The sequence below is a fragment of the Lepidochelys olivacea genome (assembly GCF_965140295.1).
Source record: "Lepidochelys olivacea isolate rLepOli2 genome assembly, chromosome: 1".
NCBI lineage: Eukaryota > Metazoa > Chordata > Testudines > Cheloniidae > Lepidochelys > Lepidochelys olivacea.
This window is the reverse complement of record NC_140411.1, coordinates 213,264,241-213,292,115: the sequence shown is the minus strand read 5'-3', so window position 1 is coordinate 213,292,115 and position 27,875 is coordinate 213,264,241. Positions and strand designations below refer to the sequence as shown.

Below are 27,875 nucleotides of genomic sequence, written 5' to 3'. Positions count from 1 at the left end.
ACTCTTGCCCAGTTACGTTAACAGTCATAGCTCACCCAGAGAAATGGTCTCCAAGTGCTCTTTGCTGCCGGTTACATTATGGAAACTCAGCCCCCACAACACACACACCCATGAATGCAACACATCTGCAACACACATCTGCAACAAGTTTATTATACAGAGATGCTGACAAGTCCTGTTCACGTTGTACATCTGCAGGGGTGCCCAATATACACAAGCATATGCACTTTAACTTGACTTTGCAAGCCACAAACGAAATCTGGCCCATTTAACTTTGAATCTTTCCTCAGACCCCTCTGATCCCTGAAGTGTTTTCTGTGCCTCTTCTCTGAGCTCTCCCAGCTTGTCACTGTCTTTCTGGGATTGAGGGGTCAATGGCTGAGTGCACAATTCCAGGTGGGGTTTCTCCTGAGCCACACAGAGAGAGATTTCAGAGTAACAGTCGTGTTAGTCTGTATTCGCAAAAAGAAAAGGAGTACTTGAGACTATCCCATCTCTGCTCTGGGACATGCGCCCCATCACAGACTCTATCCCAAGGGTGGATAGTTCCCAGAGAGAAAAGTAGACCTAGTGGATAAGGCATTAGGGTCAAGAAGTCAAAGCCTCCATTGCATCTGAGATGACTAACTGACAGCTTTGGGAATGAGCTGGGGTTTAATGGGTTAGCACAGGGACATTGGGAATCAGGATTCCTACAGTCTCTTCCAGCTGTGGGTGGGGAGTGGGTCCTAGAGGATTCTAGCAAGGGAAGTGAGGATACTCTAGATTCTATTCCCTGCTCTAGCAAGGGAGTTTGGGTCTAGTGGGTAAAAGCAAAGGAACTTGGAGTGAGGATTCCTGGATCCCATTCGCAGCCTTGCCTTTGACTTGCTCTTTTACCTTGGGAACTTCTCTTTCCTGTATCTCAATTTCCCCATCTGTAAAATGGGGATAATAATCATAGAATATCAGGGTTGGAAGGGACCTCAGGAGGTCATCTAGTCCAACCCCCTGCTCAAAGCAGGATAATCCCCAATTAAATCATCCCAGCCAGGGCTTTGTCAAGACTGACCTTAAAAACTTCTAAGGAAGGAAATTCTACCACCTCCCTAGGTAATGCATTGCAGTGTTTCACCACTCTCCTAGTGAAGAAGATTTTCCTAATATCCAACCTAAACCTCCCCCACTGCAACTTGAGACCATTACTCCTTATCCTGTCCTCTTCTACCACTGAGAATAGTCTAGAACCATCCTCTCTGGAACCACCTCTCAGGTAGTTGAAAGCAGTGATCAAATCCCCTCTCATTCTTCTCTCTGCAGACTAAACAATCCCAGTTCCCTCAGCCTCTCCTCATAAGTCATGTGTTCCAGACCCCTAATCATTTTTGTTGCCCTTCGCTGGACTCTCTCCAATTTATCCACATCCTTCTTGTAGTGCGGGGCCCAAAACTGGACACAGTACTCCAGATGAGGCCTCACCAATGTCAAATAGAAGGGAACAATCACGTCCCTTGATCTGCTCGCTATGCCCCTACTTATACATCCCAAAATGCCATTGGCCTTCTTGGCAACAAGGGCACACTGCTGACTCATATCCAGCTTCTCGTCCACTGTCACCCCTAGGTCCTTTTCCGCAGAACTGCTGCCTGGCCATTCGGTCCCTAGTCTGTAGCTGTGCATTGGGTTCTTCTGTCCTAAGTGCAGGACCCTGCAATTATCCTTATTGAACCTCATCAGATTTCTTTTGGCCCAATCCTCCAATTTGTCTAGGTCCCTCTGTATCCTAACCCTGCCCTCCAGCGTATCAACCACTCCTCCCAGTTTAGTATCATCCGCAAATTTGCTGAGAGTGCAATCCACACCATCCTCCAGATCATTTATGAAGATATTGAACAAAACCGGCCCCAGGACCGACCCCTGGGGCACTCCACTTGACACCGGCTGCCAACTAGACATGGAGCCATTGATCACTACCCGTTGAGCCCGACAATCTAGCCAACTTTCTACCCACCTTATAGTGCATTCATCCGGCCCGTACTTCTTTAACTTGCTGACAAGAATACTGTGGGAGACCGTGTCAAAAGCTTTGCTAAGGTCAAGAAACAATACATCCACTGCTTTCCCTTCATCCACAGAACCAGTAATCTCATCATAGAAGGCGATTAGATTAGTCAGGCATGACCTTCCCTTGGTGAATCTATGCTGACTGTTCCTGATCACTTTCCTCTCATGTAAGTGCTTCAGGATTGATTCCTTGAGGACCTGCTCCATGATTTTTCCGGGGACTGAGGTGAGGCTGACTGGCCTGTAGTTCCCAGGATCCTCCTTCTTCCCTTTTTTAAAGATTGGCACTACATTAGCCTTTTTCCAGTCATCTGGGACTTCCCCCGTTCGCCACGAGTTTTCAAAGATAATGGCCAATGGCTCTGCAATCACAGCCACCAATTCCTTTAGCATTCTCGGATGCAACTCATCCGGCCCCATGGATTTGTGCACGTCCAGCTTTTCTAAATACTCCCTAACCACCTCTATCTCCACAGAGGGCTGGCCATCTCTTCCCCATTTTGTGATGCCCAGCGCAGCAGCCTGGGAGCTGACCTTGTTAGTGAAGACAGAGGCAAAAAAAGCATTGAGTACATTAGCTTTTTCCACATCCTCTGTCACTAGGTTGCCTCCCTCATTCAGTAAGGGGCCCACACTTTCCTTGGCTTTCTTCTTGTTGCCAACATAACTGAAGAAACCCTTCTTGTTACTCTTGACATCTCTTGCTAGCTGCAGCTCCAGGTGTGATTTGGCCCTCCTGATTTCATTCCTACATGCCTGAGCAATATTTTTATACTCTTCCCTGGTCATATGTCCAACCTTCCACTTCTTGTGAGCTTCTTTCTTATGTTTAAGATCCGCTACGTTTTCACCGTTAAGCCAAGCTGGTCACCTGCCATACTTACTATTCTTTCAACTCATCGGGATGGTTTCTCCCTGTAACCTCAACAGGGATTCCTTGAAATACAGCCAGCTCTCCTGGACTCCTTTCCCCTTCATGTTAGTCCCCCAGGGGATCCTACCCATCCGTTCCCTGAGGGAGTCGAAGTCTGCTTTCCTGAAGTCCAAAGTCCGTATCCTGCTGCTTACCTTTCTTCCCTGTGTCAGGATCCTGAACTCAATCAACTCATGGTCACTGCCTCCCAGATTCCCGTCCACTTTTGCTTCCCCCAATAATCCTTCCCTGTTTGTGAGCAGCAGGTCAAGAAAAGCTCCCCCCGTAGTTGGCTCCTCTAGCACTTGCACCAGGAAATTGTCCCCTATACTTTCCAAAAACTTCCTGGATTGTCTATGCACCGCTGTATTGCTCTCCCAGCAGATATCAGGAAGATTAAAGTCACCCATGAGAACCATGATACTGACCTACTTCTCGGTGAGGGGAGTATGAGATCTATTTAATTAATACTTTTAGATTGCTTGGAGATCCTAAGGTGAAAGGCACTTGTGACTTTAATTTCATTCATATTTTATCTGCCCCTCATGCTGCAGGTCATCTGGGGCCCATATAACTATGATTTCCATACAAATTAATTTAGCCCTAGTCTTGGGCTGATTGCACTGATTTAACTAAAACGAATTTAAAATTGATCTACTTAAACCATGCAAGCCCCTCATGTAGACACACTTGAATCAGTTTCAATATTGCTTATATTGTTTTAGCTTAATTTGGTCATTTGTGTCTAAATCAACCTAGTTAAACTGATGAGATTTATAGTATAGACAAGGCTTTAGAATTAACATTTCTCAAGTGAATTTCCTCATAATGCAAATACTAAAAAGCAAGGAAATTCTAAGCTAAAGACAACGTTCAACATGCGGTTTCCAAGCATTAGCCCAGTGCCATCATAAGACATAAATGACACCAACACTCTCTAACACACTCACTTTAAATTCAACATACTAGCATCCTCAAGTCACACATCAAATAATTGAAAATCACACTGTAATGCACAATTTTAACTTCAACCTTCCAACACTACGTTATTTAATAGCTTAATAATGACAACTAGCCTTATCTCCACATACCAGATTCATGTCAGAGAAAGAATACAAAGCTGAATACACTCCAAATTTCTTTCTTATCAGAAATGTTTCCTGGAATACCTACAATATGTAGATCAAATGTACAACACACAGTTTCAAACAGGAACAAATACTATGCACATTTTTAAGTGAGAGTAATTACCCACTGGAACAGATTACTGAAGGCTGTCATAACATCTCCATCACCTGGAATCACTACATCTTTCTAAAATATATGATGTAATTTAATCACAAATTATTGGCCTCAATACAGGAATTACTGTGTGAAATTCTATGGCCTATTATATAAGGGGTCAGACTGGATGATCACAGTGGTGCTTTCTGACCTTTATTTTTATTAAATAGAAACATGGTCAGCCTTTCATATCTATATTCATAAAGACATGGAGAATGGCAGGGACCCCTACTCAAGATAGTTAAGTCCCAGGCAGACTGTGAAGAACTATAAAAGGATCTCTCAAAACTGAGTGACTGTGCAAGAAAATGGCAGATAAAATTCAATGTTGATAAATGCAAAGTAATGCACATTAGAAAACATAATCCCAATTATACATACAAAATGATGGGATCTAAATTAACTGTTACCACTTAAGAAAGAGATCTTGGAGTCATTGTGGATAGCTCTCTGAAAACATCTGCTTAATGTGCAGCAGCAGTCAAAAAAGGTAACAGAAAAAACAGTTACCTTCTTGTAACTGTTGTTCTTCTAGATGTGTTCCTCATATCCATTCCAATTAGGTGTGTGCACACCGCGTGCACAGTCATCGGAAAGTTTTTCCCCTAGCAGCACCCGTTGGGTCAGCTGTGGAGCCCCCTGGAGTGGCGCCTTCATGGCGCTCAATATATGACCCTGCCAACCTGGCACCTCCTCAGTTCCTTTTTGCAGGTTACTCCAACACAGGGGAAGGCAGGTGGGTTTGGAATGGATATGAGCAACACATCTCAAAGAACAACAGTTACGAGAAGGTAACTGTTTTTTCTTCTTCAAGTGATTGCTCATATCGATTCCAGTTAGGTGAGTCTCAAGCCTAGTTATGGAATTGCTGATTGGAGCACCGTTGTGCCAAAAGCCGCATCATCTCTGGCATGCTGGACAATGGCATAATGAGAGGTGAACATATGTACTGAGGGCCAAGTTGTTGTCCTGCAGATTTCTTGTATCGGGACCTGGGCCAGGAACGCCGCTGATGAGGCCTGAGCCCTTGTGGAGTGTGCCGTAAGAGCCGGGACTGGTATTTTGGCCAGCTCGTAGCACGTGCGGTTGCATGACATGATCCAGGAAGATATTCTTTGAGATGAGATTGGGAGCCCTTTCATCCGGTCTGCGACAGCTATGAACAACTGGTTCAACTTCCTGAATGACTTAGTGCACTTGATGTAAAAAACTGGTGCTCGCTGAACATCCAGGGAGTGCAGCCTCTGCTCACGGCTACTGGCATGAGGCGTAGTATAAAAAACAGGCAGGAAAATGTCCTGACTAGTGTGGAAGCATGACACAACCTTAGGAAGAAAGGCTGAGTGAGGTCTGAGTTGTACCTTATCCCTGTGGAAAACCATATAAGGTGGGTCTGAGGTAAGGGCCTTTAACTCAGACACCCTCCTTGCAGATGTAATGGCAACCAGAAGGCCACCTTCCACGACAGATAGAGAAGGGAGCAAGTCACCAGCGGTTCAAATGGGGGCCCCATTAGCCTGGAGAGGACCAGGTTAAGGTCCCATATGGGGACAGGCTGCCTGATCTGGGGATGTAGCCATTCCAGACCCTTGAGGAACCGACCAACCATAGAGTTGGCAAAGACGGAGCATCCAGATGCTCCCGGGTGGAAGGCCGAGATAGCAGTGAGGTGTACCTTTATGGAGGATGCTGCCAGGCCTTGCTGTTTCAGGCACAGAAGGTACTCTAAGATGAGAGGTACAGGTGCCTGGAGAGGGGGTATATAACGCTGGTCACACCAACAAGTACATCTTTTCCACTTTGCCATATATGTGGCTCTAGTGCAGGGCTTCCTGCTGCCGAGTAGGACCTCCTTGCCTGTTTTGAGCACAGAAGCTCCATGAAGCTTCCAAGCCGTGAGGTGGAGGGACTACAGGTCAGTGTGATTAAGGCAACTGTGGTCCTGAGTGATCAGGTCTGGGAGGAGAGGCAACGTCACCTGAGCGTCCACTGACAGTTCTAGGAGTGTGGTGTACCAATGTTGTTGAGGCCACGATGGTGCTACCAGAATTATCTCTACCCCGTCCCTGTGGACCTGGAGTAGGACCTTGTGCATGAGAGGGCATTGGGGGAAATGCGGAGAGCAGGCAGCCTCCCAAAGGTAGCAGGAATGCATCCATGATTGAGCCTGGGCTGTGTCTCTAGAAGGAGCAGAACATTGGGCACTTTCTGTTGCTCTGGGTGACGAACAGATCGACCTGGGGAAACCACTAATGATTGCGGAAGGACCTGCTGAGGTGGTCTGCCACTGTGTTCTGAACTTCTGGTAGATAGGATGCTTCCAGGTGAACAGAGCGGGTTATGCGGAACTCCCACAGCTGGAGCGCTTCCCAACATAGGGGAGAGGACTGGGTTCCACCCTGCTTGTTGATGTAAAAAATGGCAGTGGTGTTGTCCATCAGAACTGCTATGCATTGACCTTGTAGTCAGGCCTGAAATGTCTGGCATGCTAGTCGCACTGCCCTCAGCTCCTTGATGTTGATATGGAGGGAAAGCTTGTCCTGCGACCAAAGGCCCTACATTTGGAGGTCTCCCAAGTGCGCTCCCCATCCCAGAGCTGACGTGTCCGTTACTAGGGACAAGGAGGGCTATGGGCTGTTGAAGGGGACTCCTTTGCACACTGTCCAAGGATTGAGCCACCATTGAAAGGACTCAAGCACCTGCCCTGGCACTGTGACCACCGAATTCAAGCTGTTGTGTCCTGAGCGATATGCCGAAGCGAGCCATGCCTGTAGAGGCCTGAACTTCAGTCTGGCATGCCAAGTCACGTAAGTGCAGGCTGCCATGTGGCAGCCTGCCACATGGCATTCCCTTGCGGTAGTGGTTGGTTATTGCCTCAGCCCTTGAATGATGTCCATCATGGCTTGGAATCGGGACTCTAGCAAAAGTGCTCTTGCCTGAACCGAGTCCAACACTGCCCCGATTAATTCTATTCGTTGGGTTGGTGCCAAGGTTGACTTGCTCAAGTTGAGGAGGAGACCCATTCTCTCGAATGTGGATCTGACCAATCAGACTTGAGACTCCACCTGTCCCCTGGTGCAGCCCCTGAGCAGCCAGTCATTGAGGTAGGGGTATACCTGCACCTGCCTCCAATGGAGGAAAGCGGCCATGACCGACATACACTTGGTGAACACTCGGGGGGCTGTTGAGAGGCTGAATGGTAGGACTGTGAATTGATAATGTTTGGGGTTTACCACAAAGCGTAGGAATCACCTGTGTGCAGGCCGAATAGCTATATGGAAGTATGCGTCTTTTATGTCGAGGGCGGCATACAAGTCTCCTGGATCCAGGGAGGGAATAATGGTGCCCAGGGAGACCATGCAGAACTTCAACTTTACCATGAACTTGTTGAGTCCTCACAGATCTAGAATGGGTCTGAGACCTCCCTTGGCCTTGGGGATTAGGAAGTATCGGGAATAGAATCCCTTGCCATGATCTCCTGAGGAATCTCCTCCACCGCTCCCATGGCGAGGAGTGCCCGCACCTCCTGGATAAGGAGTTCCTCATGAGAAGGGTCCCTGAAGAGGGACCCTGAAGAGGGACAGGGAAGGGGGGTGGAAGGGAGGGTAGGAGCAGAATTGGAGGTAGGAGGGATGAAGGCCAGGGTCTGCCAAATGGTCTTAGCATTGTCCTGTATAGTCTTGATGAGGGGCAGAGCCACCCTCAGATTGTCCTCCAACTCCACCACCTCCTCGGCCTGCAAGCCCATATTTCGTGCCACCCTGCAAAGGAGGTCCTGGTGGGCACGGCTGTCTATGGGGGGCGGTCCACAGACGGAGGTGCCTGCAACCACCTCGTCCGGGGAGGATGACCTGATATTTGGTGCAGGGCTGGACTGGTCACCCTAGCTGGCAGGCTCCCTACCTGGCTCTGCGTAGCTCCTGTGAAGCGGCCAGCAGGACCCTGCGACCCCTGGGCAGAGCGGAGGCCAGAGGGGTCTCCATGAGCTGCGCCCGCAACGAGCACCAGCTCCACAGCTCCCATTGGCCGGGAACAGCAGCCAATGAGAGCTGCAGGGGTCGGGCTTGCAGACGTGAGCATCACGCAGAGCCCCTTGGCCGACCATAACCCTAGGAGCCTGAGGGACTTGCCAAGCGCTTCCCAGGAGCCACCCTGCCCAGATCCTGTCCCCACCAGGTGCCTCTGCCTCCTAGGGTCAGGGACGGCCAGGGGACTCTGTGCGCTGCTCTCGGCCAGAGGCCCCACCCCTGCAGCACCCATTGGCCATGATTCCAGCTCCCCCCAGACCCACTATGCCCAGAGCGCCGCAGACCCACTATGTCCAGCGCCCTCCCTCATAGGGGACAATTTCCTGGTGCAAGTGCTGGAGGCACCAACTAGGAGTATGCAGGAGAGAAATCAGGAAGGCCAAATGACACTTGGAGTTGCAGCTAGCAACGGATGTTAAGAGTAACAAAAAGGGTTTCTTCAGGTATGTTAGCAACAAGAAGAAGGTCAAGGAAAGTGTGGGCCCCTTACTGAATGAGGGAGGCAACCTAGTGACAGAGGACGTAAAAAAGCTAATGTACTCAGTGCTTTTTTTACCTCTGTCTTCATGAACAAGGTCAGCTCCCAGACTACTGTACCGGGCAGCACAGTATGGGGAGGAGGTGACCAGCCCTCTGTGGAGAAAGAAGTGGTTCAGGACTATTTAGACAAGCAGGACTATTTAGAAAAGCACAAGCCCATGGGGCATCCGAAGGTGCTAAAGGAGTTGGCTGATGTGATTGCAGAGCCATTGGCCATTATCTTTGAAAACTCATGACGATCGGGGGAAGTCCCGGACGACTGGAAAAAGGCTAATGTAGTGCCCATCATTAAAAAAGGGAGGAAGGAAGATCCTGGGAACTACAGGCCAGTCAGCCTCACCTCAGTCCCTGGAAAAATCATGGAGCAGGTCCTCAAGGAATCAATTCTGAAGCACTCTGAGGAGAGGAAAGTGATCAGGAACAGTCAGCATGGATTCACCAAGGGCAAGTCATGCCTGACTAACCTAATTGCCTTCTATTATGAGATAACTGGCTCTGTGAATGAGGGGAAAGCTGTGGCCGTGTTATTCCTTGACTTTAGCAAAGCTTTTGATACATCCAGCAAGTTAAAGAAGTATGGGCTGGATGAATGGACTCTAAGGTGGATAGAAAGCTGGCTAGATTGTCGGGCTCAACGGGTAGTGATGAATGGCTCCACGTCTAGTTGGCAGCCGGTATCAAGTGGAGTGCCCCAAGGGTTGGTCCTAGGGCCGGTTTTGTTCAATATCTTCATAAATGATCTGGAGGATGGTGTGGATTGCACCTTCAGCAAGTTTACAGGTGACACTAAACTGGGAGGAGTAGCAGATACACTGGAGGGTAGGGATGGGATACAGAGGGACCTAGACAAATTAGAGGACTGAGCCAAAAGAAATCGGATGAGGTTCAACAAGGACAAGTGCAGAGTCCTGCATTTAGGACGGAAGAATCCCATGCACTGCTACAGACTAGGGACCGAGTGGCTAGGCAGCAGTTCTGCAGAAAAGGACCTGGGGCTACAGTGGACAAGAAGCTGGATATGAGTCAACAGTGTGCCCTTGTTGCCAAGAAGGCTAACAGCATTTTAGGCTGTATAAGTAGGAGCACTGCCAGGAGATTGAGGGACATGATCGTTCCCCTCTATTCGGCATTGGTGAGGCCTCATCTGGAGTACTGTGTACAGTTTTGGGCCCCATACTACAAGAAGGATGTGGAAAAATTGGAAAGCATCCAGCGGAGGGCAACAAAAATGATTAGGGGGCTGGAGCACATGACTTATGAGGAGTGGCTGAGGGAACTGGGATTATTTAGTCTGCAGAAGAGAAGAATGAGGGGGGATTTGATAGCTGCTTTCAACTACCTGAAAGGGGGTCCAAAGAGGATGGTTCTCAGTGGTAGCAGATGACAGAATGAGGAGTAATGGTCTCAAGTTGCGGTGGGGGAGGTTTAGTTTGGATATTAGGAAAAACTTTTTCACTAGGAGCGTGGTGAAGCACTGGAATGGGTTACCTAGGGAGGTGGTGGAATCTCCTTCTGTCAAGGTTCCTTCCCCACTCTGAACTCTCAGGTACAGATGTGAAGACCTGCATGAAAGACCCCCTAAACTTATTCTTACCATCTTCGGTTAAAAACTTCCTCAAGGTACAAACTTTGCCTTGTCCTTGAACCCTATGCTGCCACCACCAAGTGTGTTAAACAAAGAAAAGGGAAAGAGCCCACTTGGAGTCGTCTTCCCCCCAAAATATCACTCCAAGCCCTACACCCTCTTTCCTGGGGAAGGCTTGATAAAAATCCTCACCAATTTGCATAGGTGAACACAGACCCAAACCCTTGGATTTTAAGAACAATGAAAAAGCAATCAGGTTCTTAAAAGAAGAATTTTAATTAAAGAAAAAGTAAAAGAATCACCTCTGTAAAATCAGGATGGTATATACCTTACAGGGTAATCAGATTCAAAACACAGAGAATCCCTCTAGGCAAAACCTTAAGTTACAAAAAGACACAAAAACAGGAATCTACATTCCATTCAGCACAGCTTTTTTACCAGCCATTAAACAAAAGGAAATCAAATGCATTTCTAGCTAGATTACTTACTAACTTAAGGAGTTATGAAGAGCATTCCTGATCTGTTCCCAGCAAAAGCATCACACAGACAGACAGACCCTTTGTCCCCTCCCCCGCTCCAGCTTTGAAAGTATCTTGTCTCCTCATTGGTCATTTTGGTCAGGTGCCAGAGAGGTTATTTTAGCTTCTTAACCCTTTACAGGTGAAAGGGTTTTGCCTCTCGCCAGGAGGGATTTTATAGTTCTGTGTACAGAAAGGTGGATTCCCTTTCCTTTATATTCCTTAGAGGTTTTTAAGGTCAGGCTTGACAAAGCCCTGGCTGGGATGATTTAATTGGGGATTGGTCCTGCTTTGAGCAGGGGGTTGGACTAGATGACCTCCTGAGGTCCCTTCCAACCCTGATATTCTATGATTCTATGATGAGGTAATGCTCACCTGATCCTGAAGGGGGTGGGGGCAAAGCCAAGAGGGAAGAAAGAACATGATAAAAGGGAGAGACATTTGCCATGCTCTCCCTCTCACTTCCACCTCCATATACAGATATCACCACCAAGCAACTGAAGCACTGGTCAAAGGGTAGAGCCTGGCTGAAGGGCAACTGGCCAGCCTGTGGTGAGAAGCATCTAAGTCTATAAGGGGCACTGAAAGTGTTAAGATCAGCTTAGAATGCGTTTTGCTTTTATTTCATTTGACCAAATCCGACTTGTTGTGCTTTGACTTATAATCACTTAAAATGTATCTTTGTAGTTAATAAATTTGTTTGTTTATGCTACCTGAAGCACTGCATTTGGTTTGAAGCGTGTCAGAGACTCCCCTTGGGATAACAAGTGTGGTGCATATCAATTCTTTGTTAAATTGACAAACTCATTAAAGCTTGCAGTGTCCAGCGGGCATAACTGGACACTGCAAGACGGAGGTTCCCAGGGTTGTGTCTGGGACCGGAGGTATTGGCTAGTGTCATTCGGTTGCACAATCCAAGTAGTTTACATGCCAGAGGCTGTGTGTGAACAACCCAGGAGTGGGGGTTCTCACAGCAGAGCAGGGTAAGCCTGGCTCCCAGAATCAAGGATTGGAGTGATCTAGCAGGTCACCGGTCCAGATAACACCAGGGAACGTCACAGTGGCGCAGCGAGCAGGGTGTATGTGCAGCTGGTTACTCCAAGTGGAGTTCACACTTTAAGCCAGGGGTGAACAAACCACATCCTGCAGGCCAGATCCGGCCCATCAGGGCTTTGGATCTGGCCCATGGGATTGCCACCCCTGTGGCACTGCAGAGCTAAGGCAAGCTCCCTGCCTGCCCTGGCCGCTCCTAGAAGTGGCCAGCACCATGTCCCTGCGGCCCCTGGGGGGGGTAGGGCAGGGAGCTCCGTGCGCTGCCCTCACCTGCAGGTACCACCCCCCGGAGCTCCCATTGGATGGGAACAGGGAACCGCGGCCAGTGGGAGGTTCGGGGGAGGTACCCGCAGGCGAGGGCAGTGCGCAGAGCCCTCTGTCCTCCCCTCCCCCAGGAACCGCAGGGACATGGTGCCGGCTGCTTCTGGGAGTGGTGCAGGGCTAAGGAAGGCAGGCAGGGAGTCTGCCTTAGCCCCGCTGCATGCCACTGCCACCCTGGGGCCACTTAAGGTAAGCGGCACCAGGCTGGAGCCTGCACCCCACACCCCACACCCCAATTCCCTGCCCTGAGTCCCCTGCCGACCCCTTATGCACCTCAACCCCCTGCCTTGAGCCCCCAACCCCCTGCCTGCGTCTCCTCCCTCACTCTGCACCCCTCCCTACACCTCAACCCCCTGCCCTGAGCCCCACTGTACACCCGCACTCCTCCTGCGCCCCAATCCCTTGCCCTGAGCCCCTTTCTCCACGCTTGCACCCCCTCCCATACCCCGCACTCCCTCCCACACCCCAATCCCCTTCCCCAGCCCTATATTCATGGCCCTGCATGCAATTTCCTCACCCAGATGTGGCCCTCAGGCCAAAAAGTTTGCCCAACCCTGCTTTAAGCACTGATATTTGTGATTTTAAGTGAGTTTGAAGTGCAGTGGCTAAGGACAGTCAGGAAGAGGTCACAGTTTTATTATTTTCTGTTTGCTTATTTCGGGAAAGGGAAGTAAGAACAGGACAGCAGGAAAATGAGTGAAAGCAGTAAAGCGATTGCGAAGTTGGAGCTTTTTAAGCTGCAGGTTGCAGAAAAGGAGAGGGAGCACCAGAGATTATTGCAACTGAGAGAACTGGAGATAAAAGAAAAAGAGAGAGAAAGAGAAAGAAACAGAAATCACCAGCTGGACCTGCAGAGAAGCAGAACCAGAGGACCCGAACAGCAGAGCAGCTAACAGAAGGAGTTTGCCAGGGATCTGCCTGAGAGGAGGTATGCTAAGGGCTGCATTAAGGAGGCTGTGTTGGTGAGTATCTGAGTGTTTGTTTCTTTCTTGTGAGTATCTGAGTGTTTGTATCTCAGTGTTTGTTGTGAGGACAGTTTGACCGTGTGCTTGATTGATTTGTCTGAAAAGGGCCGGAACTGGGAGTGCTTTGTTCCAGGTGAGCCTTAAGTGGGCTTGACTATATAAAAAGCCAGTCAGCTGCGAACCAGCTGAGCAGCAAACAGAAGAGTTTGCCTGGGAGTTCGCCTTGGGAGAGCCCACTGAGGCTTACATCATGACGGATTCTCTGAGTAATTACTCCAACTCCTGAGGAAGCTCGTAGAAGGAAGGTAATATGGATGGGGGGTTTTCAGCTGTTGTGACCTGCACTGGATGTGCTATGTTTGTCTTTCTTCCGCAGGACAGAAGCAACTTTGTCTGTACAAAGTGCAAGCTGGTCTCCATATTGGAAGAGAAGGTTCAAGGTCTGGAGCAACAGGTATCGATCCTGCGTTGCATAAGAGAAACTGAAGATTTCCTGGACAGACGTCAGGATATGCTTCTACGGGCACAAGGTTCTGAAGATTCAGAGCAGGCTGCACATCAGGGACAGGAGGATAGTGAAGAAATTTGGCATCATGTGACCTCCAGAAGAAAAAAGGGGAGCGTCCATGTACCAGCAACACAGACACAGGTAAATAACCGTTTTCATGTTCTCTCCACAGGTACTAATGCGGAGAGTGGACCAGATGATACGTCTGAGGGAAGGGAGCAGAAGGAGACTCCGCAGATTGGAAGGCATGAGATGCACTGTCCTAGGGTTGGGGATTCCAGGACCCCCGCTCCCAAGAGAAGGAGGCAGGTGGTGGTGGTCGAGGACCCACTCCTCAGGGGGACTGAGTCATCTATCTGCTGCCCCGACCGGGAAAAGCGAGAAGTCTGCTGCTTGCCAGGAGCTAGGATTCACGATGTGACAGAGAGACTGCCGAGACTCATCAAGCCTTCGGATCGCTACCCCTTCCTGCTTCGTCACGTGGGCACCAATGACACTGCCAAGAATGACCTTGAGAGGATCACTGCAGACTACGTGGCTCTGGGAAGAAGGATAAAGGAGTTTGAGGTGCAAGTGGTCTTCTCGTCCATCCTCCTCATGGAAGGAAAAGGCTTGGGTAGAGACCGTCGAATCGTGGAAGTCAACGAATGGCTACGCAGGTGGTGTCGGAGAGAAGGCTTTGGATTCTTTGACCATGGGATAGTGTTCCAAGAAGGAGGAGTACTAGGCAAAGACGGGCTCCACCTAACGAAGAGAGGGAAGAGCATCTTCGCAAGCAGGCTGGCTAACCTAGTGAGGAGGGCTTTAAACTAGGTTCACCGGGGGAAGGAGACCAAAGCCCTGAGGTAAGTGGGGAAGTGGGATACTGGGAGGAAGCACGAGCAGGAGCGCGTGAGAGGGGAGGGCTCCTGCCTCATACTGACAAAGAGGGGTGATCAGCGGGTTATCTCAAGTGCCTATACACAAATGCAAGAAGCCTGGGAAACAAGCAGGGAGAACTGGAAGTCTTGGCAAAGTCAAGGAATTATGATGTGATTGGAATAACAGAGACTTGGGGGATAACTCACATGACTGGAGTACTGTCATGGATGGATATAAGCTGTTCAGGAAGGACAGGCAGGGCAGAAAAGGTGGGGGAGTTGCATTGTATGTAAGAGAGCAGTATGACTGCTCAGAGCTCAAGTATGAAACTGCAGAAAAACCTGAGAGTCTCTGGATTAAGTTTAGAAGTGTGAGCAACAAGCGTGATGTGGTGGTGGGAGTCTACTATAGACCACCGGACCAGGGGGATGAGGTGGACGAGGCTTTCTTCCGGCAACTCACGGAAGTTACTAGATCGCACGCCCTGGTTCTCATGGGAGACTTCAATCACCCTGATATCTGCTGGGAGAGCAATACAGCAGTGCACAGACAATCCAGGAAGTTTTTGGAAAATGTAGGGGACAATTTCCTGGTGCAACTGCTGAAGGAACCAAGTAGGGGTAGAGCTCTTCTTGACCTGCTGCTCACAAACAGGAAAGAATTAGTAGGGGAAGCAAAAGTGGATGGGAACCTGGGAGGCAGTGACCGTGAGATGGTCGAGTTCAGGATCCTGACACAAGGAAGAAAGGAGAGCAGCAGAATACGGACCCTGGACTTCAGAAAAGCAGACTTGGACTCCCTCAGGAAACTGATGGGCAAGATTCCCTGGGAGCATAACATGAGGGGGAAAGGAGTCCAGGAGAGCTGGCTGTATTTTAAAGAATCCTTATTGAGGTTACAGGAACAAACCATCCCAATGTGTAGAAAGAATAGTAAATATGGCAGGGGACCAGCTTGGCTTAACAGTGAAGTCCCTGCTGATCTTAAGCACAAAAAAGAAGTTTACAAGAAGTGGAAGATTGGACAAATGACCAGGGAGGAGTATAAAAATATTGCTCAGGCATGCAGGAGTGAAATCAGGAAGACCAAATCACACTTGGAGTTCCAGCTAGCAAGAGATGTTAAGAGTAACAAGAAGGGTTTCTTCAGGTATGTTAGCAACAAGAAGAAAGTCAAGGAACGTGTTGGCCCCTTACTGAATGAGGGAGACAACCTACTGACAGAGGATGTGGAAAAAGCTAATGTACTCAATGCTTTTTTTGCCTCTGTCTTCACGAACAAGGTCAGCTCCCAGACTACTGCACTGGGCAGCACAGCATGGGGAGGAGGTGACCAGCCCTCTGTGGAGAAAGAAGTGGTTCAGGACTATTTAAAAAAGCTGGATGTGCACAAGTCCATGGGGCCGGATGCATTGCATCCGAGAGTGCTAAAGGAGTTGGCGGATGTGATTGCAGAGCCATTGGCCATTATCTTTGAAAACTCATGGCGATCGGGGGAAGTCCCGGATGACTGGAAAAAGGCTAATGTACTGCCCATCTTTAAAAAAGGGAGGAAGGAGGATCCTGGGAACTACAGGCCAGTCAGCGTCACTTCAGTCCCTGGAAAAATCATGGAGCAGCTCCTCAAGGAATCAATTCTGAAGCACTCTGAGCCCTGGTCTACACTAGGACTTTAGGTCGAATTTAGCAGCGTTAAATTGATGTAAACTTGCACCCGTCCACACGATGAAGTCCTTTATTTCGACTTAAAGGGCTCTTAAAATCAATTTCCTTACTCCACCCCTGACAAGTGGATTTGCACTTAAATCGGCCTTGCCGGCTCGAATTTGGGGTACTGTGGACACAATTCGACGGTATTGGCCTCTGGGAGCTATCCCAGAGTGCTCCATTGTGACCGCTCTGGACAGCACTCTCAACTCAGATGCACTGGCCAGGTAGACAGGAAAAGAACTGTGAACTTTTGAATCTCATTTCCTGTTTGGCCAGCGTGGCAAGCTGCAGGTGACCATGCAGAGCTCATCAGCAGAGGTGACCATGATGGAGTCCCAGAATCGCAAAAGAGCTCCAGCATGGACCAAACGGGAGGTACGGGATCTGATCGCTGTTTGGGGAGAGGAATCCGTGCTATCAGAACTCCGTTCCAGTTTTCGAAATGCCAAAACCTTTGTCAAAATCTCCCAGGGCATGAAGGACAGAGGCCATAACAGGGATCCGAAGCAGTGCCGCATGAAACTTAAGGAGCTGAGGCAAGCCTACCAGAAAACCAGAGGGGCGAACGGCCGCTCCGGGTCAGAGCCCCAAACATGCCGCTTCTATGATGAGCTGCATGCCATTTTAAGGGGTTCAGCCACCACTACCCCAGCCATGTTGTTTGACTCCTTCAATGGAGATGGAGGCAACACGGAAGCAGGTTTTGGGGACGAAGAAGATGATGATGAGGAGGTTGTAGATAGCTCACAGCAAGCAAGTGGAGAAACCGGTTTTCCCGACAGCTAGGAACTGTTTCTCACCCTGGACCTGGAGCCAGTACCCCCCCGAACCCACCCAAGGCTGCTTCCTGGACCCGGCAGGCGGAGAAGGGACCTCCGGTGAGTGTACCTTTTAAAATACTATACATGGTTTAAAAGCAAGCATGTGAAACGATTATTTTGCCCTGGCATTCGCGGCTCTCCTGGATGTACTCCCAAAGCCTTTGCAAAAGGTTTCTGGGGAGGGCAGCCTTATTGTGTCCTTCATGGTAGGACACTTTACCACTCCAGGCCAGTAACACATATTCGGGAATCATTGTACAACAAAACATTGCAGTATATGTTTGCTGGTGTTCAAACAACATCCGTTCTTTATCTCTCTGTGTTATCCTCAGGAGAGTGAGATATCATTCATGGTCACCTGGTTGAAATAGGGTGCTTTTCTTCAGGGGACACTCAGAGGAGCCCGTTCCTGCTGGGCTGTTTGCCTGCGGCTGAACAGAAATGTTTCCCGCTGTTAGCCACAGGGAGGAGGGAGGGTTGAGGGGGTAGCCACGCGGTGGGGGGGCGGGGCAAAATGCAACCTTGTAACGAAAGCACATGTGCTATGTATGTAATGTTAACAGCAAGGTTTACCCTGAAAGAGTGTAGCCACTGTTTTATAAAATGTGTCTTTTTAAATACCGCTGTCCCGTTTTTTTTCTCCACCAGCTGCATGTGTTTCAATGATCACAGGATCTTCTCCTTCCCAGAGGCTAGTGAAGATTAGAAAGAAAAAAAAAATGCACTCGTGATCAAATGTTCTCTGAGCTCATGCTGTCCTCCCAAACTGACAGAGCACAGACGAATGCGTGGAGGCAAATAATGTCAGAGTGCAGGAAAGCACAAAATGACCGGGAGGAGAGGTGGCGGGCTGAAGCTCAAATGTGGCGGCAGCGTGATGAGAGGAGGCAGGATTCAATGCTGAGGCTGCTGGAGGATCAAACCGGTACACTCCAGTGTATGGTTGAGCTGCAGCAAAGGCAGCTGGAGCACAGACTGCCACTACAGCCCCTGTGTAACCAACCGCCCTCCTCCCCAAGTTCCATAGCCTCCACACCCAGACGCCCAAGAAAGTGGTGGGGGGGCCACCGGCCAACCAGCCACTCCACCACAGATTGCCCAAAAAAAGAAGGCTGTCATTCAATAAATTTTAAAGTTGTAAACTTTTAAAGTGCTGTGTGGCATTTTCCTTCCCTCCTCCTCCCTTCCCACCACGCCTCCTGAGCTACCTTGGTAGTCATCCCTCTATTTGTGTGATGAATGAATAAAGAATGCATGAATGTGAAACAACAATGACTTTATTGCCTCTGCAAGCGGTGATCGAAGGGAGGAGGGGAGGGTGGTTAGCTTACAGGGAAGTAGAGTGAACCAAGGGGCGGGGGGTTTCATCAAGGAGAAACAAACAGAACTTTCACACCGTAGCCTGGCCAGTCACGAAACTGGCTTTCAAAGCTTCTCTGATGTGTACTGCGCCCTCCTGTGTTCTTCTAACCGCCCTGGAGTCTGGCTGTGTGTAACCAGCAGCCAGGCGATTTGCCTCAACCTCCCACCCCGCAATAAATGTCTCCCCCTTACTCTCACACATATTGTGGAGCACACAGCAAGCAGTAATAACAGTGGGAATATTGGTTTTGTTGAGGTCTAAGCGAGTCAGTAAACTGCGCCAGCGCGCCTTTAAACGTCCAAATGCACATTCTACCACCATTCTGCACTTGCTCAGCCTGTAGTTGAACAGCTCCTGACTACTGTCCAGGCTGTCTGTGTACGGCTTCATGAGCCATGGCATTAAGGGGTAGGCTTGGTCCACAAGGATAACTATAGGCAATTCAACATCCCCAACAGTTATTTTCTGGTCTGGGAATAAAGTCCCTTCCTGCAGCTTTTGAAACAGACCAGAGTTCCTGAAGATGCGAGCGTCATGTACCTTTCCCGGCCATCCCACGATGATGTTGGTGAAACGTCCCTTGTGATTCACCAGAGCTTGCAGCACTATTGAAAAGTACTCTTGCGGTTTATGTACTCGCCGGCTTGGTGCTCCGGTGCCAAGATAGGGATATGGGTTCCGTCTATGGCCCCACCACAGTTAGGGAATCCCATTGCAGCAAAGCCATCCACTATGACCTGCACATTTCCCAGGGTCACTACCCTTGATATCAGCAGATCTTTGATTGCGTGGGCTACTTGCATCACAGCAGACTGCATGGTAGATTTGCCCACTCCAAATTGATTCCCAGCTGACCGGTAGCTGTCTGGCGTTGCAAGCTTCCACAGGGCTATCGCCACTCGCTTCTCAACTGTGAGGGCTGCTCTCATCTTGGTATTCATGCGCTTCAAGGCAGGGGAAAGCAAGTCACAAAGTTCCATGAAAGTGCCCTTACACATGCGAAAGTTTCGCAGCCACTGGGAATCGTCCCAGACCTGCAACACTATGCGGTCCCACCAGTCTGTGCTTGTTTCCCAAGCCCAGAATCGGCGTTCCACAGCATGAACCTGCCCCATTAGCACCATGATGCATGCATTGGCAGGGCCCATGCTTTCAGAGAAATCTGTGTCCATGTCCTGATCACTCACGTGACCGCGCTGACGTCACCTATTCGCCCGGTATCGCTCTGCCAGGTTCTGGTGCTGCATATACTGGATAATGCTGGATAATGCGTGTGGTGTTTAATGTGCTCCTAATTGCCAAAGTGAGCTGAGCAGCCTCCATGCTTGCCTTGGTATGGCGTCCGCTCAGAAAAAAGGCGCAGAACGATTGTCTACCGTTGCTCTGACGGAGGGAGGGGTGACTGACGACACAGCTTACAGGGTTGGCTTCAGGGAGCTAAAATCAACAAAGGGGGTGGCTTTACATCAAGGAGTATTTCAGGCAGGACTTCCACGGAGGGTTCCAATAAGAAATGGTGCACCTAAGTTATTGTTCTTATTGGAACAAGGAGGTTAGTCTGGCCTCTGATTGATACGTGGCTAGATTTACCTTGCTGCACCTTCCCTGTGAGTGACTGCAGTGTGACCTAGAGGAATGAGTCCCCTAGACGGGGGAGCGGGGGAAGCAAATGAGTACAAAACAAATCTAGTCTATTTCTTGTTTTGATCCACTCCATCTATCTTTTACATCTTTGGCTAGCAGCAGACGGTGCAGAAGGACTGCATGCCATCCACATCTCATGGCTGCCCAGCAGAAGATGATGCAATAGGACTGCTAGCAATCCGTATCTCCTGCCTGCTCACCATAAGATGGTTCAATAGGACTGACTGCAGGACTAAAGAGAATGACCTGGTCAAGTCACTCCAAATTTAGTCTCTGCGCCCATGTCTGCCCAGGCGCTCCCAGCCGACGTGGTCAGGAGTACCTCGGACATGACAATGACGGCTACCAGTCGTACTGTACCGTCTGCTGCCACAAGGCAAGGGGTTGCTGCTACTATGTAGCAATGCCGTACCACGTCTGCCAGCACCCAGGAGACATAGGGTGACGGTTACCTGAGTGGGCTCCATGCTTGCCATGGTATGGCGTCTGCACAGGTAACTCAGGAAAAAAGGCGCGAAACAATTGTCTGCCCTTGCTTTCATGGAGTGAGGGAGGGAACGGGGGCCTGATGATATGTACCCAGAACCACCCGCGGCAATGTTTTAGCCCCATCAGGCATTGGGATCTCAACCCAGAATTCCAATGGGCAGCGGAGACTGTGGGAACTGTGGGATAGCTACCCACAGTGCAACGCTCCGGAAGTCGACTCTAGCCTCGGTACTATGGAAGCGGTCCACCGCGTTAATTCACTTAATGCACTTAGAGCTTTTTCTGTGGGGACACACACACTCGAATATATAAAACAGATTTCTAAAAAAATGACTTCTACATATTCAACCTAATTTCGTAGTGTAGACATACCCTATGGGTTGAGTTAAAACCTCCTTCCAATTGATGTATGAATGAGTCCCCCATTTAATATAGTTATAAGAGACAGGGGGCAACACCTAAAACAAACCCTAAAAAAGTCCATCCAGAAACTAATACCTGGTGGCTAAAGGGTTCAAACAAGTATTGTGAGTGGGGGTGTGGGAGGGGGAGAACACACATTAAACTGGAAAAGACTGAGGCCCTGTCTACAGTAGGAATTTACTTCAGTAAGGTGGAGTACCTACAGTGACAGGAAAACCTCTCCCATCAGCGTAGTTGGTGTCTACATTGAAGCACTACAGCAGTGCAGCGTTTCAAGAGTAGACATACCCTGAGAGGCACAGAGCCTAAAAGACCAGCTGAAACATGGTGGCTGACTCTGGAAGAAACCTGGGAGGAGGTTTGTGGGTCAGGGGTGCAAACTGAAAATAATGTTCTTGGAGCTGTAAGCAAAAGAAGCCATTTCCTGCTCTTTGAATCCTTCTGCACTGAAAGACACATGACTTTCTATGTTCTTGGTTAATAAACAAAACTACATCAAAGAAATACCTGACTGTCACCTATTTCTACTCCCAACACCCACAGGGCCCCAAACTTTGACTAGTCACTCAGGTTGAAAAGCAGCAACAATACAGTCTTTAAATTATACAGTCACATTTTCCCCCTCCACAGAACCCCTCCCTCCTTCAGTGCACAGGATGGACCTGCTCTGGGAATCAATCAGGGCTGTGTAGGGAATGATGGGTAGGATTCTTGTGTCACTTGTTGCAGAAGTTGCAAGGTGTGAGTGAATGAGGCAAGGAACTGCAGGAAGAGAAAGGGTGATCTTTTGGTGAAGGCAGGTGAATGCCACCCAGATGTAGTACCTGGGGCACTTAAGACACCTAAGGCCTAATTTGCAGAAGTGCTGAGTGCTCACAATGCAACTGAAGTCAATGAGAGCTGTGCATGCTCAGCACTTTGAGCAGGAGTACAGCATGATCTGAAGGTATGAGCACAGGGCTGGGAATCAGGCAATAAGCAATTCTAATCCTGTGTCTGGCTCTGAGCAAGTCACTTTGCTTTTCTCTCTGTGTCTCCATTTACAAAATGGGGATAACAATACCAAAAGGTATTAATAGAGTTAACATCTATACAGTGCTTTGAACATATAAAGTGCTGTATAAGGGAAATCTTAATTCTGGCATTTCCTAACTTATGAGAACTAGACTTTGCAACCTTAATAATATTAACAGAGGATGGGAGGTGTGTGCACATGCATGCAAACACACACGATGTAATGTTATATATACCAAATTAATGGGTCAGAGCTCAGGTTGTGTGTTGCAGAATGATTGTCCGTTCTTTGATGTATGCACTGAGGGCAACATTGTTAAAATGAAAGAGAATTGTTGCCCTTGAAAATAACACATCAAATGTATATATACATAAAGTGTATGTGCTTATATTTACCAGTAGAAAATGGTATGGGACAAAGAAGAGGGTATAGCTGGGAAGGGGGTCAGGGAAGGACAGCAGTGGGGAGAGCATAATGGTCTCATGGAAGCACTGGTTGGAGAGCAGTTGGCAAGGGGATTTCCCAAGTTCTGCAGAATGGCCAGGTGAGGAGCTCTTCTCCTGCAGATCTTCAGAAGTCCAAAGCACAGGAACTCTCTTCTCCCTCTTATAGACTTCTCAAGGTCCAGGAAACAAGCTCAGAGCATAAGTCTTTGTTTGCAGCTCAGCTATCAAAGTGCTGAATTGCCCAACTAGCTGAGCTATGGATGAAGAATGTGTTTGCTGTTGGCTTTTCACAGATCACTTAACCTGCAGTAATACACTATCACCCACTGTCAATTGAAAATAATTGATACAAAACCAAAATCAATAATCGACCACAATATTCATTATAAGATACAAGTCGACAAAGAAATGTTACAGGATCACCATTACAGTGTAAACAGAAACAGTTACAACTATTCATAAATCCAAAAGTAATATGTTGTTAAACTTTGTAGCTTATGTAGGCCGACTACATTGCACACTCCAGGGGTTCTCTGCATCCCTCCATTCCCCACCCCCAGCTCCATGTGTGCCTCCCTCCCATACCCCTCTATTTCAAGGACTCCCTGCAACTTTCCAACCAGCCAAGGGCTCTGAGAGTCTTCACCTGTTCCTCTCAGGGTCCGGCATACTCCCCTTGATGCCAGGGGCTCTGGATGCACCACCTTTTCACTTCCCCATGTGTCCTCCATACTAGATACCACCAATCTCTCCCCACACCAAGGGTACTGTGGGCTCCCCACATCTTCCTTCCCCTATATCAGGTACTCCTGTGGGCATTCTGCGCCAAAAAATTATGTGCACAATATTTTAAAATTCTGCAAGTTTTATTTGTTAATAAATAAATGCAGAGGCCACTAGCTGCATAAAAGTGGGAGATCACCCTACAGCCTCCCCACCACCCACCCCGGGGACACGGACTCAGTGGGGAGGCTGCACCCGACCCTGACACAGCATAAGGCCTGGGCCTGCCCCAGAAACATCCTGGGGCCCTGGCCCTCAGCACGAGGTGCACTAGGTGTGAGGCTGGCAGGCTCAAGCCGGCAGGATCCAAGTATGGCGGGGCTCAGTGGGTGGGAGATCCAGGTGGGGAACGAGAGGATTCTGTGTGGGACAATCTGGGTGCAGGCAGCTCAGTGGGGGGTCTAGGTGGGGGCAGGATCTGGATGCACAGAGGCTCGTTGTGGGGTTCTAAGTGCAGGGGCAATGGGACTCTGCAGGGGCAGGGCTTCCAGGCAAAAGTGGTTGGGGCTCAGCAGAGCGATCTGGGTGTGAGGGTCTCAGCAGGGGTGAGGGATAGCTCAGTGGTTTGAGCATTGGCCTGCTAAACCCAGGGTTGTGAGTTCAATCCTTGAGGGGGCCATTTAGGGATTGGGGGCAAAAATTGGGGAGTGGTCCTGCTTTGAGCAGGGGGTTGGACTAGATGACCTCCTGAGGTCCCTTCCAACCCTGATATTCTATGATTCTATGCTGGGGGAGTGGGGCTTGGCTGGGTGGGGTGGGGGTCTGGGTGCAGCTAATTGGGGGTCAGTGGCTTGGGGGTCTGGATATGGGGGCTCAGCATGGTGCAGGGGTGTGGTGCTCATCAGGCTGGGGGTTTGAGTGCAGCGAGCTTAGTGTGGGGCGGTGGTCTGAGTGCAGTGGGGCTCCAGATGCAGGTGTTGAGGTTCAGTGGGGTGGGTATGGAGGGTTAGGGGAGTTCTGGGCATATGGGGTGAGGCTTGGCAGGGGTGTCTGGGTATGGAAGGTCCGGATGCATGGGGGTTGGGCGGATGGGGGAGCAGCTCCCTGTACAGTGACCCCTTTTCCTGTAGGTGAGGAGTAATAGAAGCAGTAAACAGGGGAGGATGCTGATCTTCTTACAGCTGGGGGAGGTTTCTTGGGGTGGGTCTGACACAGCCCCAGTCACTCCTTGCACGGGGAGAGGAAGTCCCATCCTCTCCTGCCTCCAGCACAGCCAGGACTAGCAGCTGATCCTGGCTCAGGGTAGGAGCCACTGGCTGGGGTGTCCCCAGCCCTGAAGTGATTTATCTCTCCACAGGCAGTTCTGGGTGCCTGAAACGATGTACCTACACAGCTAGGGAGTGGTGCATGACTGCTCTTACAGCTTATCTTGGCTTCCCTGTCAGAAAATCATTTTTCTGTGGGGAAGCAAAGAAATCTGCAGGGAACATGAATTCTGTGCACACGCAGTGGTGCAGAATTCCCCCAGGAGTAATCAGGGTTCTCTGTTCTCCCCCATGGCAGGGGCTCAATGGGTGCCCCCATTTCTCTCTTTCCCCCAATCTCCCCCCATCAGGGGTTCTGAGTGCCCCCATTCCCCTATCACAGGGTTCCCCACTTCTCCCCATTGCCAGGAGTGTTACATGCCCCCCCATCCCCATAGCAGGCTCCCCCATTTACCCCACACACCTGGGGTTCTGTGTGCCCCATTTATCCCTCCCCCTCATACCAGTCCCCCATTCTCCTCCCATTACCAGGGCCTTTAAGCAGATCCTCTCCCCTCCGTTGTTATTTGTCTGGCAGATAAATCATTCAGGGTTTCAATATATTAAATTCTATTGGGAAGAAGGAAAGAGATGAGACAGCGATTAACACCTTCCAGTAATCCCCTATCAACCAGTTGTTTGATCTGTAGACAATTGCAGAGGTGCTAGAAGCTATGCTAAGCAGATGGTAGACTTCCATGTGCCCCTTCCCACCCCCTCCTTCCCCCTTTGGGTTTTCAGATTTTCCCCAGAATCAACAGGGTTCTGGTCATTGATGTCTTGAACAGTCCCAAAAATTTTGGAAGTGACTGGATGTGGTTCAAAAGTTACTGCATTACAAAAATACTGAAAGAGATAAAGACAAAGATTATTTCTACACTTAAACCACTACAGTGCCATAGCTGCAGCTGCACTGCTGTAACACTTCAGCATAGATACTACCTACTCTGGCAGCAGGAGTTCTCCCATTGGCATAGGTAATCCACCTCCGAGGCAGTAGTTAAGATGCAGGAAGAATTCTTCTGTCGACCTAGCACTGTCTACACCGGGGTTAGGTCATTTTTAGAATGGAGTCATTTTAAAATGCTTTTAGCTCAAACTAATTAACAAATTTACTTGTATATGTTCATAAAACTCATTCTGTACTCACAGAGTAAATTATATACATTTGGGGAGAATATGCTATATTATTTATATATAACTAAGGCCTGGTCTACACTAGAAAATTAGGTTGGCACAACTATGTTGCTCAGGATGTGAACAATCCACACCCCTGAGCAGTGTAGTTAGAATCATAGAATATCAGGATTGGAAGGGACCTCAGGAGGTCATCTAGTCCAACCCCCTGCTCAAAGCAGGACCAATCCCCAATTAAATCATCCCAGCCAGGGCTTTGTCAAGACTGACCTTAAAAACTTCTAAGGAAGGAGATTCTACCACCTCCCTAAGTAACGCACTCCAGTGTTTCACCACCCTCCTCGTAAAAAAGTTTTTCCTAATATCCAACCTAAACCTCCCCCACTGCAACTTGAAACCATTACTCCTTGTCCTGTCCTCTTCTACCACTGAGAATAGTCTACAACCATCTTCTCTGGAACCATCTCTCAGGTAGTTGAAAGCAGCTATCAAATCCCCTCTCATTCTTCTCTTCTGCAGACTAAACAATCCCAGTTCCCTCAGCCTCTCCTCATAAGTCATGTGTTCCAGACCCCTAATCATTTTTGTTGCCCTTCGCTGGACTCTCTCCAATTTATCCACATCCTTCTTGCAGTGTGGGGCCCAAAACTGGACACAGTACTCCAGATGAGGCCTCACCAATGTCGAATAGAGGGGGACGATCATGTCCCTCGATCTGCTCGCTATGCCCCTACTTATACATCCCAAAATGCCATTGGCCTTCTTGGCAACAAGGGCACACTGCTGACTCATATCCAGCTTTTCCTCCACTTTCACACCTAGGTCCTTTTCCGCAGAACTGCTGCCTAGCCATTCGGTCCCTAGTCTGTAGCGAAGCATTGGGTTCTTCCGTCCTAAGTGCAGGACCCTGCACTTATCCTTATTGAACCTCATCAGATTTCTTTTGGCCCAATCCTCCAATTTGTCTAGGTCCCTCTGTATCCTATCCCTGCCCTCCAGCATATCTACCACTCCCCCTAGTTTAGTATCAAATGCAAATTTGCTGATAGTGCAATCCACACCATCCTCCAGATCATTTATGAAGATATTGAACAAAACCGGCCCCAAGACCGACCCTTGGGGCACTCCACTTGACACCGGCTGCCAATTAGACATAGAGCCATTGATCACTACCCGTTGAGCCCGACAATCTAGCCAACTTTCTACCCACCTTATAGTGCATTCATCCAGCCCGTACTTCTTTAACTTGCTGACAAGAATACTGTGGGAGACCGTGTCAAAAGCTTTGCTAAAGTCAAGAAACAATACATCCACTGCTTTCCCTTCATCCACAGAACCAGTAATCTCATCATAGAAGGCGATTAGATTAGTCAGGCATGACTTTCCCTTGGTGAATCCATGCTGACTGTTCCTGATCACTTTCCTCTCATGTAAGTGCTTCAGGATTGATTAACTCACCTTGTTAGTGAAGACAGAGGCAAAAAAAGCATTGAGTACATTAGCTTTTTCCACATCCTCTGTCACTAGGTTGCCTCCCTCATTCAGTAAGGGGCCCACACTTTCCTTGGCTTTCTTCTTGTTGCCAACATACCTGAAGAAACCCTTCTTGTTACTCTTGACATCTCTTGCTAGCTGCAGCTCCAGGTGCGATTTGGCCCTGCTGATTTCATTCCTACATGCCCGAGCAATATTTTTATACTCTTCCCTGGTCATATGTCCAACCTTCCACTTCTTGTAAGCTTCTTTTTTATGTTTAAGATCGGCTAGGATTTCACCATTAAGCCAAGCTGGTCGCCTGCCATATGTACTATTCTTTCGACACATCGGGATGGTTTGTCCCTGTAACCTCAACAGGGATTCCTTGAAATACAGCCAGCTCTCCTGGACTCCTTTCCCCTTCATGTTAGTCCCCCAGGGGATCCTACCCATCCGTTCCCTGAGGGAGTCGAAGTCTGCTTTCCTGAAGTCCAGGGTCCGTATCCTGCTGCTAAGTTAAGTTAAGCCAACCTAAGTCCCCATGTAGATAGCGTTAGGTCAACGAAAGAATTCTTCCATCCACCTACCTACCACCTCTCGGGGAGGTGGATTAGCCATGCCAATGGGAGAAGCCCTCCCGTTGAGGTAGGTAGTGTATATAATGAAGCACTGGTGTGGCACAGCTGTGCTGCTGTAGCATTTTAAC

The 27,875-nt window shown here is 49.0% G+C and overlaps 1 protein-coding gene across 2 annotated transcripts in view; it reads right to left on the bottom strand.

Moving 5' to 3' along the window:
* ATN1 (atrophin 1) overlaps positions 1-27,875 on the bottom strand; it is a 65,510-nt gene that overhangs the window by 17,413 nt on the left and 20,222 nt on the right. The gene's annotated exons all lie outside the window — the stretch shown is intronic.